Here is a 15,138-nt window from a genome sequence, read left to right on the forward strand (position 1 = left end):
CCCCCAGATATCTTAACCTGTCCACAAAATGTGGGAAGAAATAGTAATCCGGGGAGAGAAGAATGTGTAAGGGAGGAGGGGGGAATCTCAAATTGTAGAGCTCTAAATAAACAAAGCAACACTGCTGATTGCTATGAACAACAAAACACCCTTAGTGGAAATGTAAGGAATGTAAATAGTCAAGGGACTTCCCAGGATCTCTCAATCTTAAAGTATTGCACTTTTACCCGCATAGGGCCCCTTTTGTTGTACTACTAAAAGGTGTTCACCCATTAAGGAATAACTTGAAAGAAAATCACAACCAACTCAGGAAAAAGTTAACCCATTGGTTAAACAAGAGCTCAGGTGGCTATGACATACCCCACAATCAAATAAACCACATGCTTAGAGTCTTATGGGTTGGAATCATTCCCAAATTTGATAAAAGTAACAGTGTTATTGTCAACTGAGGTGGTGGCAAAAATACTTTAATAGGGCTAAATCATGTCAGCCATCCACAAAGTGGTATAGAACGTCTTCCTTTGAGCTATTTCTATAGATCACCCAGAGGTCCCCCACACCCTCTTCCATCTTCGCACTCTGCTTCCTACTTAGTGCTCACATCAATTAGATATCAGACAATCTCTGAGGTTGCACCAAATGGACTGAATCCTCACTATGGCACCATCTTCTGATGCTCTCACGCCCCCTTACTTGTAGAGCAAAAGGAATCAGACTTGAGCTCACCCCCATTCAAGGTGGGCTGCAATATCATGTCCTGGAACATTACTGGAATTTGCCCAAAGTTTGAAAATACATATTGGATTGAATGTATAATCTCTGGAGACATTGTATGTTTGCAGGAAACATGGATGACTGAAAATTCTCATCTAAATGGATATCATGCCTTACAGGAGCCAGTTTGTCCCTCACCTGCTGGAAAGCTAATGGAAGCCTGATGACTTTCTAACTGTCCAAATCCCAACCCAGGTGTCAAAGTTCTTGTCTTCCCCTCTAATTTTGGTTACCTTACTGTCCGACCTGAAGGAATATGACAATGTGCTAGTCAACTTTTAATATAATAATTTTTAAAAATTGACACCAGAGGACATTGATCCTTTTGACCACATTGTGGCTTCTTTCCTTTTCACAGCCAAGCATAGGACTGTGTTATTCTGGGTTGATGTTTTTAATATCAGTCTATGTGAGTACAGTGGAGGACAGGTTTGCCATTTTATGAATGCACGTGGGAAAAACCTTATACATTTTAAGCATTTGCCATTTAGGGCAGCTGCGAATAGCCTTATCCTGACGCACGATCTGGTCCTAGCAAATGACCTAGTTGAAAGGGAGGTAAGCAGTTTCCCAGCTTTTTAGGGAGAGTTCTATTGATTGTTTTATTGTTCTCTGAATAGGCATGCTCCATTTAGGATTTTAAAGTTATTACTAATGCACGAGTGATCATTATCCCCTGCTTTTTGTCTTGAACCATCAGCTAAAGGATCCAAATGCAGCCAAGTATAGTAGTGCATTTATCCAAAAAAGAAGGGCCTGAGAATGAAATGGGAAAAAGTAAATGTAGAGCACTTCACCAGACAGATTAGGCTTGGTACCTATTTGTTTATTGGAAAACATATCAGGTCATGTTGTACAAGAAGGCTTTATAAGGTCACATAAAGTTAATTCAGGCAAGTTGACTATAGATAAATCCTTAAGGGAAATAAAAGCCCAATCATAGATGGTTTAATTCTGAATGTTCTTTAGCCCATAGGAACCTGAAGGTTCTCCTAAGAAAATGTACCCTCGCCTTTTGGGGAATATTAATTTAGCAAGAAACCTATAAAAGCTAAGGAAGAGAAGATGAAATGGGAGATTCAAGCACTAGCATGGGAAGAACTTCAAACAGCAGCATCAGGAGGAAATAATAAGCTCTTTTGGGATACAATTAATTGGCTTTTCTTTTCAGATAGTGGTACACTGAAGATTGAGGTTGTGATTCCCATACATTTATGGGTGGCCCATTTTTCTGATATTTTTCAACTTGAAGCCACTTCCTCTCTTAGCAACACTCCCATTCTGGATTTAGTTCTGACTGGTACAAGTTCTCAGTATTCCCTGGTAAATATTGAGTACAAGAAGTTATTAACGCCATCAATAAATGTGCACCAGGGAAAGCCCCCGGCCCAGTAGGGGGACCTATTGACATTTTTAAATCTAATCTGTGGGCACCTCTTTTAACTAATGTATATAGGAATGTTGCAAAGGGACACATTTCTGACCCCTGGGAAACTGACATAATTATCCCGGTTTATGAAAAGGAAGACCGCCATTCTCCATCCCGCTATGACCCCTATCGCTAATTGATTCCAGCATGAACGTACTTGGAAGAGTCCTTTAGGTGCGCCTGGAATTGTGGGCCATCGAAAATAATATTTTGTTGAATTTCCCATTTTAATTCAGACCAGGGCTGGGCACAATGGATTATTATTTAAACTTTTATTTAATACAAGGGAAATACTTCAGGCAAAACAGAGGTCTTTTCACTTAGCATTCATAAATCTATCAAGTGCCTTTGACCTTGTAAAATAGAGAAAACTCTGGCTATTGATGTAATTTGTGGGGGTAGAAGCTGAACTCTAATTGTTGATTAAACACCTCCATCATGACCTGATGGTGAAGGTTCTATATGGCCGGCAGGATGAAATTAGCCCCCACATAAAATCCACACGAGAAGTAAGACAGGGATGAATGCTCGTCCTGTTCCTATATTCTGTTATACATTAACGGAATTTCCAAGTGTTTGGTGGGGGTAGGGAGGGTCATCCCTTGTATAGGAGGGCAACAAATCCCAATATTGCACTACTCAGATGATGCTGTGTTAATTGCGTGTACAGCAAACGATTTGCAAATTCTACTGAACGCATTTTCCAACTATATAGGTAATTTAGATTGTAGGGTCAATCATACCAAATTCTATATTAGGAGTTACGGGGCACATGCCACTTAATCTAAAACTTTCAATATGAGAAATTCAGCCCTGAAGATAGTAAATGATTTTAATTATTTGGATATTCTCTGTAGCTCCTCCTTCCATTGGAAATCACTTTTAACCGCTAAGGCACAGCATTTTAGAGATAATATAGAATAAACTTTTAGTTTTTCCCAAAAGCTGGGTCAAAAATGATTTATTTGTGTAAACAAAATGTATTTTGCGACAGGAGCATATAGGGCGGGCCTATGGGGTATGCACATGTGGAAATCCTACAGAAAGTAGAACACTGTTTTTTACAAAGACTATTAATAGTTCCCCAGGGGATTGCTACATTGATCTGTCAAGAAGAACTAGGTTTCCCTTACCTAAAAGTTATCCTTGGGCTTGCCCCACTGTTATGTGGATAAACGTTTGGATAAATCCAAAAGGCAGAGTTGATTCATTCCTGTGTTTCGAACTATCTGGCCCTGAATGGAGTATTACAAATTCCCTGGGTGACCTACTTAAAGAAGCCTTTGAATTAATAGGCAAGAAGGACCTTTTTGATAATTCATCTACCAATACCTAAAAAAGTAAGAAGGAAGTCAAATCTTGCTAACTAAATTATTGTTTGAAAATAAGGCTTCAGAAACTTCAGTCCATGTTAGCACTCACAAGAAATGTATCGATCTCCACAACAGAAAACTTGACACCCTATCTTGAAAGGATAACAAATCCCAATGTTCGCTTCTATTTCTCCCTTTTTAGATTTTTAGGTTACATTTTAAGCTAGCTTTTCCTGTTCAAGACGTTTTGTCTCATGATTTACCACCATGTCGGAGTGACCAAAGTACCAAACAAAGCACTTTTCACTTTATCTTTTTTTGCCCTTTATATAATAATCCTAGACGTGACTTTTTAATACTTGTCTTGCAAAAGAATAAAGTGATGGAGAATGAAATATATTCAGTCAGTCTTGTTGATATAGAACCATCTTTTAATGTTTTTAATTTCATAAGGAAAGCAATAGTGATTAGAAAGAGATATGAGATGGTCCCCCTGTGACAAAATGTATGGTCTCCGCTCTACTCATGTAATGCAGCCTCTGAAGTAGGTGGAAATGTATTGCTTTATGCCGTTTTATATATTTTATATTTTTATGGGAATTTAGGCTTTATCATTCGTGTTTTAATATCTGAACAAATATTGTATTTTTTTCTGACTTTTGTGGCCAAAGGTCAAATAAGGAAAATATGATGATAATGACTCCAGAACATAACCACGTAATATTACATAACACAATATTAATTAATAATATACGCTCTCTCTCTCTCTGTCTCTCTCTCTCTCTCACACACACACACACACACACACACACACAAACACACCTCTACTGATGGCATACTGTAATATAATGAGCTATCATCTATTTTTGAAAAATGCATAAAATAGCAACACAATATAGCAGCATAATTCTGTAGTTTCAAACAATAGCACAGTACGCACGTAAGTGAACACACACATCCGTGCATAACATCATCGGGCAACTGTTATCCTAGCGTAATTTAACCACGTATAAGTAAACAGAACATTGCACAACATAGTATATCAGGGTAGCACAGCGCAGCAGCCAGAATTAGCAGTGCAGTCTTGCCGTGTAACATAGCAGCCAATCACAGTGTACAGTGTACACCAACAGCCTTCCACACAACAGCCTTCCACAACACATGTCCAGGAATAGAGACATGCCTTTCAACGACCACGCTTGTCTCAGGACTTAATACTAATCTGGATGCGTATCTCAGCATCACAAAAAACTGCTTAAGAAAGCACTCTGTTTCACTACTGATCCATTTGTGTCTGACAGATCTCTCTCCCTAAGCACTCCTGCTGCTGTGCTGTCAATCTTGTATTGCCTATCACAATTAACCACAACCTTAACCTCAACATTCCTTTTATGTTCAATTCAAAGACAACTTCTTTTGCCAACACTTCTTCTCTGCGTCACATGTGTTTTAGCCCAGGCCAGCGACCTCTCCAGTTAAGAAGCAGGCACGTTTTCATATGAAGAATGTTATTTGTCAGTTACTGAGAACAGCGCAAATTCTCCACTACTCTAGGAGTGATAGATAACTAAAAAAATTAATATATAATCTCGAATACTTCCTTAATGAAATGTAGGATTTCAGTTGCCTCTCACTGTTACACAAGCATACATACAATCATACATAATGCAAACATTATATGCACATACTCGCACACACACTCATAGCTGCCAAGTTTCTCAAGTTCAGATTTTTTTTCTTCTTTTAATTCTGGTATTTGTAGTCCTGTTTCATAACAGTATAAATACAACAACAAGCCCCAGAATTGAAAGGAAAAACCTGGACTGTAGCAGCACATCACGCATTAACCTGGGAAGCTTTGCAGGACTGTCTAGTACCTAACCTTACATTGGGACCACATTTTGTTGAGATTTACCGGCTTTATACCTTCCGAATTCAGCATAGAAATAACGGGAGAGAACAAAGGGAAACCAAAAGAATTAGCAGCCTTTTATTGTTCCTGGCCTAAGACAAGAAAAAATGGCAAATCAAAAGGGAGGATGGGGCTGGAGGAAGAAAATTCTTCTCTATCCTTAATTCGGATAGGTCTTTAGAGTTTCTAAATAACAGGTCTTGAGGCTCAATTAGATGCTATGCTATGCTTTCTAAGGCTAGTGCCGCATATCATAAGAAAAAGGGAGTATTAGTTATGAGGGCAAGAAACCAACTTAATTCATAATTACAATCCTTGTCAGTGAGAACCACAAAAGTCTTTGAATAAATCTGTGCTTAATCCTCTAGTAGTTTGGCACCCAAGCAGTCAGGCTTGAATTAGAGGCAAGGCATAAAGTAGTTATGCAGAGCTCAAATAGCAATAACGTGAAAACAACAGTAATAATGTGAAAAATCCCAAAGCACATTGGAAATATAGAGAATATTTTAATACTGAAAATGACAACAAAACAACAAAATTCCAATAAGTATAACAGGATGTGACAGTTTGAAATTTAAGGTAAAAATTGTGGCAAGAGGCATGAAGCACCAATGCCTTGTATCTGGTCGCTTTGGACCAGGACAATGTCACAAGTTCAGGCCAACCACAGTAAAGTGTTGGTTGAATACATACAGGACCAAGTTAATTCTGCTGTGAGTTTTGCCCTTTCTCACTTCAGTGCAAAGACTGTGCAGCTCTGCTCTGCATCACTCTGTGACACTCTGTATTGGGCCTGGTGATGCTTTCAGTCAAAAGCTCCACAGTGTGTGGGGACACAGAGTTACTCTGCACCTTATCTGCTGAAGTGTTTACTCTGCGGGGCTTTGGGTCTCTCAGCGTCAACTCCGGTGACCTTCCAATCAGGAGCTGAGTGGATCTGCAGTGCTCTCTATTTCTCTGTGTTGAATCCGATGAAACCTTCAGTTAGGAAGAGAGGAGTACTCTCTGACATTAATCAAGGGATCCAGACCTTGAGGACAGTGAGGACTCACTCTACAGAGGCTATCAGAGGGAAGTTGGTCAAGTCCAGTTGTAGGAGGTCAGTTGAATGACCCTTGGGGTCAGTTCTGGAGTTTTGGGTTCAAGGCAAGTAGGTCCAGTCTTCCTTTGGGCTTCAGACATCAGGTTGTACTTCTTCTGAGTCTTCACAGGCTCAGAAGTGTTCTGCTTTCAGTTCCTGTATGCAATGTTTATGTTCAGTGCCAGCCTGTAACTGTGGACACTCCTTTGTCTACCTCTTAAAAAGGTTCTCCTCAGTTCTTCTATCTCATCTTTGTTTGGCTCCAGACTGGCTGGTGATACTAAAGCAGGGGCAGGTGCAGAGTCAAGTTCTTCAGGGTATTCCAGGGCAGATGGCTTTGAAGTGTAATCAAGGCTGGGGTTATGGTGCCCTGTCAGAAAGACCTAAATCTACTCACACCAAGGCCTTTTGTCCACTGTCTGGAAGCAAACCACATCTCCTTGCTGGGAGCCCGAAAGGGTCAGGTAATGCCTGCACACTGACAGTAGGGCAGTATTGTGTTTAGGAAGGAAAATGACACTTTCAAAAAGTGTAATTTCCAAAATACTGATTTAAAATATTGCTCTACCATTAAGTTTGATTTTAAATTCTTATTTAAAAATATATTTCTAGCGGCCACCAAAACTGACTTTAGCCTTTTTAGCCCTGAACATAACGCATTGTTAGTCAGAGGAGGACAGCCTTTCCACTGTGAAAAATGGCTGGAGATTTTCCGCAGCCAGGACATGCACAACATCCATGCCCTACTTTCTTAAGTGCCATACACCTTGCCCTATTGGCATTTAGAGTATACCTTAGGAACGTCTTATAAGTATTCAAATTTAAGGTTTAGACCTGGCAAAATGTTTAGTTGTGCTTGGTTAAAATGTCAGCTTTAAATTGCACTACAAACTGAAATGGCAGTCCTGAGACATGTTTTAAAGTGCTACTTCCTCTAAGTTACTGATTGAACTTTTTCTTTTTCTTTTTCTACTTTCTTCCTCTACTGTTGTTCTCTTCTCCATCTCTCTTCTTCTTTGTTTCTTTGTTAATTATGTTTTCATTCTTAATTTTTCTTCTATTTTTTCATACTTTCTATCGTTTTCTCATTCTTTTTCCTCCTTTCTTTCTTATTATTCTCTGTCCAGATCTTTCTTCTTTCTGTTTTACTAATTCCTTTAGCATTCTTTCTATTTTTCTTTCTTTCATTGATTCCTTTCATTGTTTCTTTTTTCTTCCTTTCACAATCTTCCCATTTTTGTGATCTCCTGGCTTTCCTTTGCTTCTTTTTCAGTTTATTTATTTGTTCCTCATATTTTCAATCCTTTCTTACATTCTCTTTATGTCTCCCATCTTTCTTTTTTCCTTTCTCTCTGGCCTTTTTCTCTCATGGGGTTATCATTTCCTTGGCCCTCATTAGAACCCTGGCGGATGGTGTTAAAATAGAAGTAATACCGCCAACAGGCTGGCGGTAACTACCGCCAAACTATGACCATGGCGGAACGATCTCCGATAGACAGCCAATGTATCTCACCGACCGCCAGGGTGGAAACAACAGCCACCAAGGCAGTAGCCACCTACAGGCAGGCAGAAATTAATGTTCCGCCCACCATATTAAGACACTGCAATCCTCCACCTTTTCCGGGGCGGTACCAACAACATCAAAGGCCTGGTGCAAACTGAGCTCAGAAGTCAAAGGACTCAACATTGGAGACACAGGGAACAACCACGCCGCCATGGAGCCCAAACTGCATGTTTTCCCCATGATCTTCTAAGTGCTGCTCCACCATGAACACCAATGCCGGTGAAGACAACGACGGTGAGTACAGACGGCTAGCATACAAGGGAGGGAGGGAGGAAAAAGAGAGTGACACACACATGCACCCCTCCAATACCATACACACAATCAGATGCATTACTAAAATATTTGTATGCTTGTAGGAGGCTGGCCTGGCTTGTAGTGGGTACAAAAGGTACTTACACCTTGTGCCAGGTCCACTTATCCCTTATTAGTAGAATAGAGGTGTTTCTAGCAGCTTAGACTGATAGAAGGTAGCTATGGCAAAGCAGCTTAGGTTGAACTAGGAGACATGCAAAGCTCCTACTATACCACTTATATCATATGCAAAATACAATAAGAAAACACAATACACAGAGTTGCTAAAATTAAAGGTACTTTATTTTTATGACAATATGCCACAAGTATCTCAGTGAGTACCCTCAGTAAGAAGGTAAGTAATATGCACAAGTTATATGTACACAAACCAAAATCAGGTAAGTATGAGTCAGAAAAGTAATGCAAACAGTGTAGAATTACAATAGGTTGCAATAGGAGAACATAGGTCTGGGGGCAACACAAACCATATACTCCAAAAGTGGAATGCAAATCACGAATGGACCCCAGACCTATGGGAGCTTGTAGAGGATCACTCGGACTGTAAGAAAACAGTCAGGGTGTCCAAGATACCCCACCTCAAGAACCTGAAAAGTAGGAGTAAAGTAGACCTACTACCCCAAGAGAGCACAATAGTCGTGATAGGGGGATTCTGCAAGAACAACAAACACCAGCGGTGCACTGACAATGGATTTCTGGACCTGAGGACCTGCAAGGCAAGGGGACCAACCCCAATAGTCGGGTCATTGTCCATGGGGGGCAGAAGCCCAGGAAACCCCGGAAGAAGGCGCAAGGAAGCTGCCTCCGGATGGAAGAAGATTGGAGTTCTGCAAGAAAGAAGAGGACTAGGAACTTCTCCTTTGGAAGACAGATGTCCCACGTCGTGGTGAAGCTTGCAGTGGTATTCCCATGCAGAAATACCACAAACAAGTCTTGCTAGCTACAAGGGGCACAGTAGAGGTTTTTGGGTGCTGCTGAGGACCAGAAAGGACCAGAATGTTGCTTTGTGGAAGAGGAGACCGAGGGGGCACTCAGCAACTCAGAGAGCCCTCACAGAAGCAGGCAGCACCCGTAGAAGTACCCCAACAGGCGCTTAGAAGATTATTGAACCGGAGTCCACACGAAGTTACAAAGGAGGGTCCCATGATGTCGGAGGCCAACTCAGAGGGTTGTGCACTACAGGATAGAGTGCTGGGGACACAGGCTAGGCTGTGCACAAAGGAAATCCTGGAAGAGTGCACAGGAGCTGGAGCAGCTGCAAATCACGCAGTACACAGCTTTGCAGTCTAGCGTGGGGAGGCAAGGACTTACCTCCACCAAACTTGGACTGAAGAGTCACTGGACTGTGTGAACCACTTGGGCAGAGTTGCTGTGTTCCAAGGACCACGCTCGTCAGGATGAGAGGGGACCCAGAGGACCGGTGATGCAGTCTTTTGGTGCCTGCGTTAGCAGGGGGAAGATTCCGTCGACCCACAGGAGATTTCTTCAGAGCTTCTGGTGCAGGGTGAAGGCAGGTTACCCCCAGAGCATGCACCACCTGGAAAAAGTCGAGAAAGCCAGCAGGATGAGGCGCTACAATGTTGCTGGTAGTCGTCTTGCTACTTTGTTGCGGTTTTGCAGGCATCCTGGAGCAGTCAGCGGTCGATCCTTGGTAGAAGTCAAAGAGGGAGATGCAGAGGAACTCTGGTGAGCTCTTGCATTCGTTATCTGAAGAATTCCCCAAAGCAGAGACCCTAAATAGCCAGAAAAGGAGGTTTGGCTACCAAGAAAGGAGGATTGGCTACCAAGACAGGTAAGAGCCTATCAGAAGGAGTCTCTGACGTCACCTGCTGGCACTGGCCACTCAGAACAGTCCAGTGTGCCCCCAACACCTCTGTTTCCAAGATGGCAGAGGTCTGGGACACACTGGAGGAGCTCTGGGCACCTCCCCTGGGATGTACTGGTCAGGGGAGTGGTCACTCCCCTTTCCTTTGTCCAGTTTCACGCCAGAGCAGAGCTGGGGGATCCCTGAACCAGTGTAGACTGGCTTATGCAGAGATGGGCACCATCTGTGCCCATCATAGCATTTCCAGAGGCTGGGGGAGGCTACTCCTCCCCAGCCCTTCACACCTATTTCCAAAGGGAGAGGGTGTAACACCCTCTCTCTGAGGAAATCTTTTGTTCTGTCTTCCTGGGCCAGGGCTGCCTGGACCCAAGGAGGGCAGAAACATGTCTGAGGGTTTGACAGTAGCAGCAGCTGCAGTGGAGACCCCGGAAAGGCAGTTTGGCAGTACCCGGGTTCTGTGCTAGAGACCCGGGGGATCATGGAATTGCCCCCCCCAATACCAGAATGATATTGGGGTGACAATTCCATGATCTTAGACATGTTACATGGCCATGTTCGGAGTTACCATTGTGACGCTATACATAGGTAGTGACCTATGTGTAGTGCACATGTGTAATGGTGTCCCCGCACTCACAAAGTTCGGGGAATTTGCCCTGAATGATGTGGGGGCACCTTGGCTAGTGCCAGGGTGCCCTCACACTAAGTAACTTGGCACCCAACCTTCACTAAGTGAAGGTTAGACATACAGGTGACTCATAAGTTACTTATGTGCAGGGGTAAATGGCTGTGAAATAATGTGGACGTTATTTCACTCAGACTGCAGTGGCAGGCCTGTGTAAGAATTGTCAGAGCTCCCTATGGGTGGCAAAAGAAATGTTGCAGCCCATAGGGATCGCCTGGAACCCCAATACAAGGGAATTATATGGGTGTACCAGTATGCCAATGTGAATTGGTAAATTTAGTCACTAACCTGCAGTGACAAATTTGGAAAGCAGAGAGAGCATAAACATTGAGGTTCTGGTTAGCAGAGCCTCAGTGATACAGTTAGGCACCACACAGGGTGAAGATCCTGCTGAAGATCAGGTAGCAAGTGAGGAATGAGATAGAAAATGGCGGTCACGTCCACGGCGGTGCATACCGTCACCGCCAGCATAGATCACCATTGGCCACTGTAACCCATTGGGCCCAATATTAACCAATGACGAGTTGCACGGTGGTTCCCGACTGCCTCCCGCAATGGCGCAGAACATCAGCGGAATTACCTCACTTCCACCTGTCCCTCCACACAGGACAGGCAGACGCCATTTCAGGAGGGGGCAGGCCCTGGAAAATTGCTGCATCACTGGTGAAATTAGTACATACTGGACAAATCACACTTACCCTTTACAAGTTAACAGCATGCAAACTTCTTTTCTATCTCCATTGTTGAGGTTTGTGACCAGCTCCTCACTCTTGTTCCCCATAGATTGCTACCTCTGCGGATGAATAGGAGATGGAGACATACCTGCATATACAGACCCCTGGTGGACTTGGCAACAATGGAGGACAGGCACATTATCCTCACCTATAGACTAGACAGGGCCACAATCACAGAGCTGTGTGCCCAATTGGAGCCTGACCTGATATCTGCTATCCGTCACCCCACTGGAATCCCTCCTCTTGTGCAAGTTCTGTCAGTGCTCCATTTCCTGGCAACTGGTCCTTTCCAAGTGACAGCGGGCTTGGCAGCAGGAATGTCACAGCCAGTGTTCTCAAGCATGCTGAAAAGAGCGTTGTCTGCCCTGATTAAACACATGTGTAGCTACATTGTATTTCCCCAGGTTGAAGATTTGGCCACATTTAAGGTCGAGTTCTATGCAATGGGACATATCCCCAACATAGGGTGATTGATGGAACATATATTGCATTTGACCCCTCTGTCAGAATAAACAGGTGTTCAGAAATCGTAAGAGTTTCCACTCTATAAATGTACAGATGGTGTGCTTGGCAGACCAATACATCTCCCATTTCAATGCTTAGTTTCCTGGGTCGGTGCATGATGCCTTTGTCCTGAGGAATAGCGGCATCCCAAATGTGATGGCCCAACTACAGAGGCACAGGGAGTGGCTAATAGGTGAGCCCTGGTTCACACCCAGTATATGTTGGTGTATGGGTATGGTGTGGGCCACATGGGATAGTATGTGGCTAAATGTTGTCCCTCAAAATTTGCAGGTGACTCTGGTTACCCCAACCTATCATGGCTGCTGACCCCTGTGAGAGATGCCAGGACAATGGCAGAAGAACGTTATAATGAGGCACATGGGTTGACAAGAAGGATAATAGAAAGGACCTTCGGCCTCCTGAAGGCCAGGTTCCGGTGCCTCCATCTAACTGGTGGATCCCTGTGCTACTCATCCAAGAAGGTCTGCCAGATAGTAGTGGCATGCTGCATGTTGCACAACCTTGCACTGAGACGCCATGTGCCTTTTCTGCAGGAGGCTGGAGATGCCCGTGTGGCAGCAGTGGACCCTGTGGACAGTGAGGATGAGAAGGCAAAGGATGAGGATGAGGACAACAGAACATCAGTGTTCAGACAACACTTCCAATGACACACAGGTAAGACAATGTTACTTCACATTTCAATGACATTTGTTTGAATTTCTGTGGCACTGGCATGATGTTATTTCCCACTTCTATGCCCACTTACTGTACCCTCTGGAAATTCATTTTTCAGATGTTGGTGACCTAACATTTGCTCTTGGTGTGATCACTGCAGCCAGCTACAGGTCATTGATCTATGCTCATTTTCTGTACAGTAGAATTGCAATGTCTATACCTGTTCAAATGAATACAGACTTGAAAAATTTGACATACTCCAAACTTCGTTTTTTTCCAAGGGTGTTTATTGAAGTGCTAAAATATTCCGATGGAAGTGCAATGGGATGGGGTGATGATGGAAGAAAGTCCAGAGTAATGTTCCAGTCTGTTTGTAGCACAGGTGCATTGTCCAAGGGGGCATAGGAAGGGGAGCAATGGCAGTTCAAGGTGGACATGGTGACAGAGTGGGACACAAGGGTGACAATCAGGAGAGTCTCATTTCCTGGTGGGGGTATTGTCTCTGGCTTCTGTCTGGATTGCAAGGAATATTTGCAGGGTGGTTCTCCTTCTGCAGAGGGTGGGGTGCTGGTGGCCTGTGAGTCCTGTTGCAGGAAATCCTGGCCACTAGCGGAAGCAGAGGTGGAAGGCTGTTCAGATGTCTGGCTAGTGGCAGGGGTCTGCTGTTGTGTGACTGCCTCCCTCATAATATCAGCCATGCCTGCCATCACCCCTGCTATGGAGATCAGGGTGTTGTTGATGGCCTGCAAGTCCTCCATGATCCCCTGGTACTGTCCCTCCTGCAACCGCCTGTTCTCCTGCACTTTGTCCAAGATCTGGCCCATCGTGTCCTGGGAATGTTGATATGCTCCCAGCATCTCTGCAAGTGCCTCCTGGAGAGTCAGTTCCCTGGGCCTGTCCTCCCCCCGGTACACAGCAGTCCTCCAAGTGTTCCTGGTGGCCTGTGCCTATGTCCCCTGAACCGTGTGCCCACTGTCACTGGCCCCACATCCTTGATTGTCATGGATATGAGGTGTGGCCTGGGGTCCCTGTAGAGGTGAACACACTGCTGATTCATATGTCCTGGGGGCAGAGATATAGGTATGCTGGGTGTGTGCTGTGATGGTGTTTCCTGATGGGGGAGGCTCTGTGGTGGTGTGTGACTGGGCCTGGGCAACTGGCTTTCCAGAGGTCCCTGATGGGCCAGGTTGGTCATCCTGAGCCTGAAGACCAGAGTTGCTGTCATCACTGTGGGCCTGTTCAGTTGGGGGACTGGATATTGCTGGCACCTCCTCTCTGCTGACATTGGCTGGGGTACCTGTGGGGATGTAAAGGATGTGTTATGAGTTCTGTGTCTGACATATTGTGCATACGTGGCTTGCCCTTTTTGGTTAGATTTGCCCTGGCAGATTTCACTTGTGCATGTTGGTGTATGGTGGGATTGTTAGTTCTCTATGGTGTGCATGTTTTAGTGATGATTGTCCATGCAGTACTGTGAGGGGTGTCCATGCATTGGTAGAGCATGCAGGGCTTAGCATTGGGATAAATGAGATGTGATGGTGGAGTGTGTGGGAAGTGGTGGAGTGAGGGTGGGGGCTTGTGATGGCATGCAGGTAGGGGGGTAGTAGTAGTAGTAGAAAGTTGACACCATAGTCCAGTCCTCCTCCTACTCCAGCCAGGCCATCAGGATGTAGTATTGCCAAGACTTGCTCCTCCCATGATGTTAGTGGTGGGAGAGTAGGTGGGGGTCCACCGCCAGTCCCCTGTAGCTTCCCCGTAGGTCATTCCTCCTCTTCCTGATGTCACCCCTAGTTCTTGGGTGCTGTCCCATGGCATTGACCCTGTCAACGGTTCTCCGCCATAGTTCCATTTTCCTAGCTATTGATATCTGCTGCACCTGTGCTCCAAATAGCTGTGGCTCTACCCTGATGATTTCCTCCACCATGACCCGTAGCTCCTCCACTGTGAATCAGGGGTGTTTTTGTTGTGCCATGGTTGTTGTGAGGTGTGTAGGTGAGGGTGTGTTGGGTAATGTGTTGGGGTGTGTGATGAGGGGTGCATGAGTGGTGTATAGGTGTGAGTAGTGTGTGGCTCTGGTTGTGTCTGTGGTCTTAATGCCTCTCTGGTGACAATGAATTGTATTCGCAAAGGGTTGTGGGTAACGTGGGTGTGTGTTTTATAATGGTGTGGGTGTGGTGTGTGTATGTGTGTCAGGTGTGTGCTGTTTGAATTGTCCAATGTGGTGTTGTTTTGTTTGCGTGTGTCAATTTTGAGCGTGGCGGTATGTACCGCCAATGGTTTACCGTCGTTGAATGTCCATCATGGTGATTCATGGGTCATAATGTGATAGGCATAGT

The sequence above is a fragment of the Pleurodeles waltl genome, chromosome 3_1 (assembly GCF_031143425.1).
Source record: "Pleurodeles waltl isolate 20211129_DDA chromosome 3_1, aPleWal1.hap1.20221129, whole genome shotgun sequence".
NCBI classification, from domain to species: domain Eukaryota; kingdom Metazoa; phylum Chordata; class Amphibia; order Caudata; family Salamandridae; genus Pleurodeles; species Pleurodeles waltl.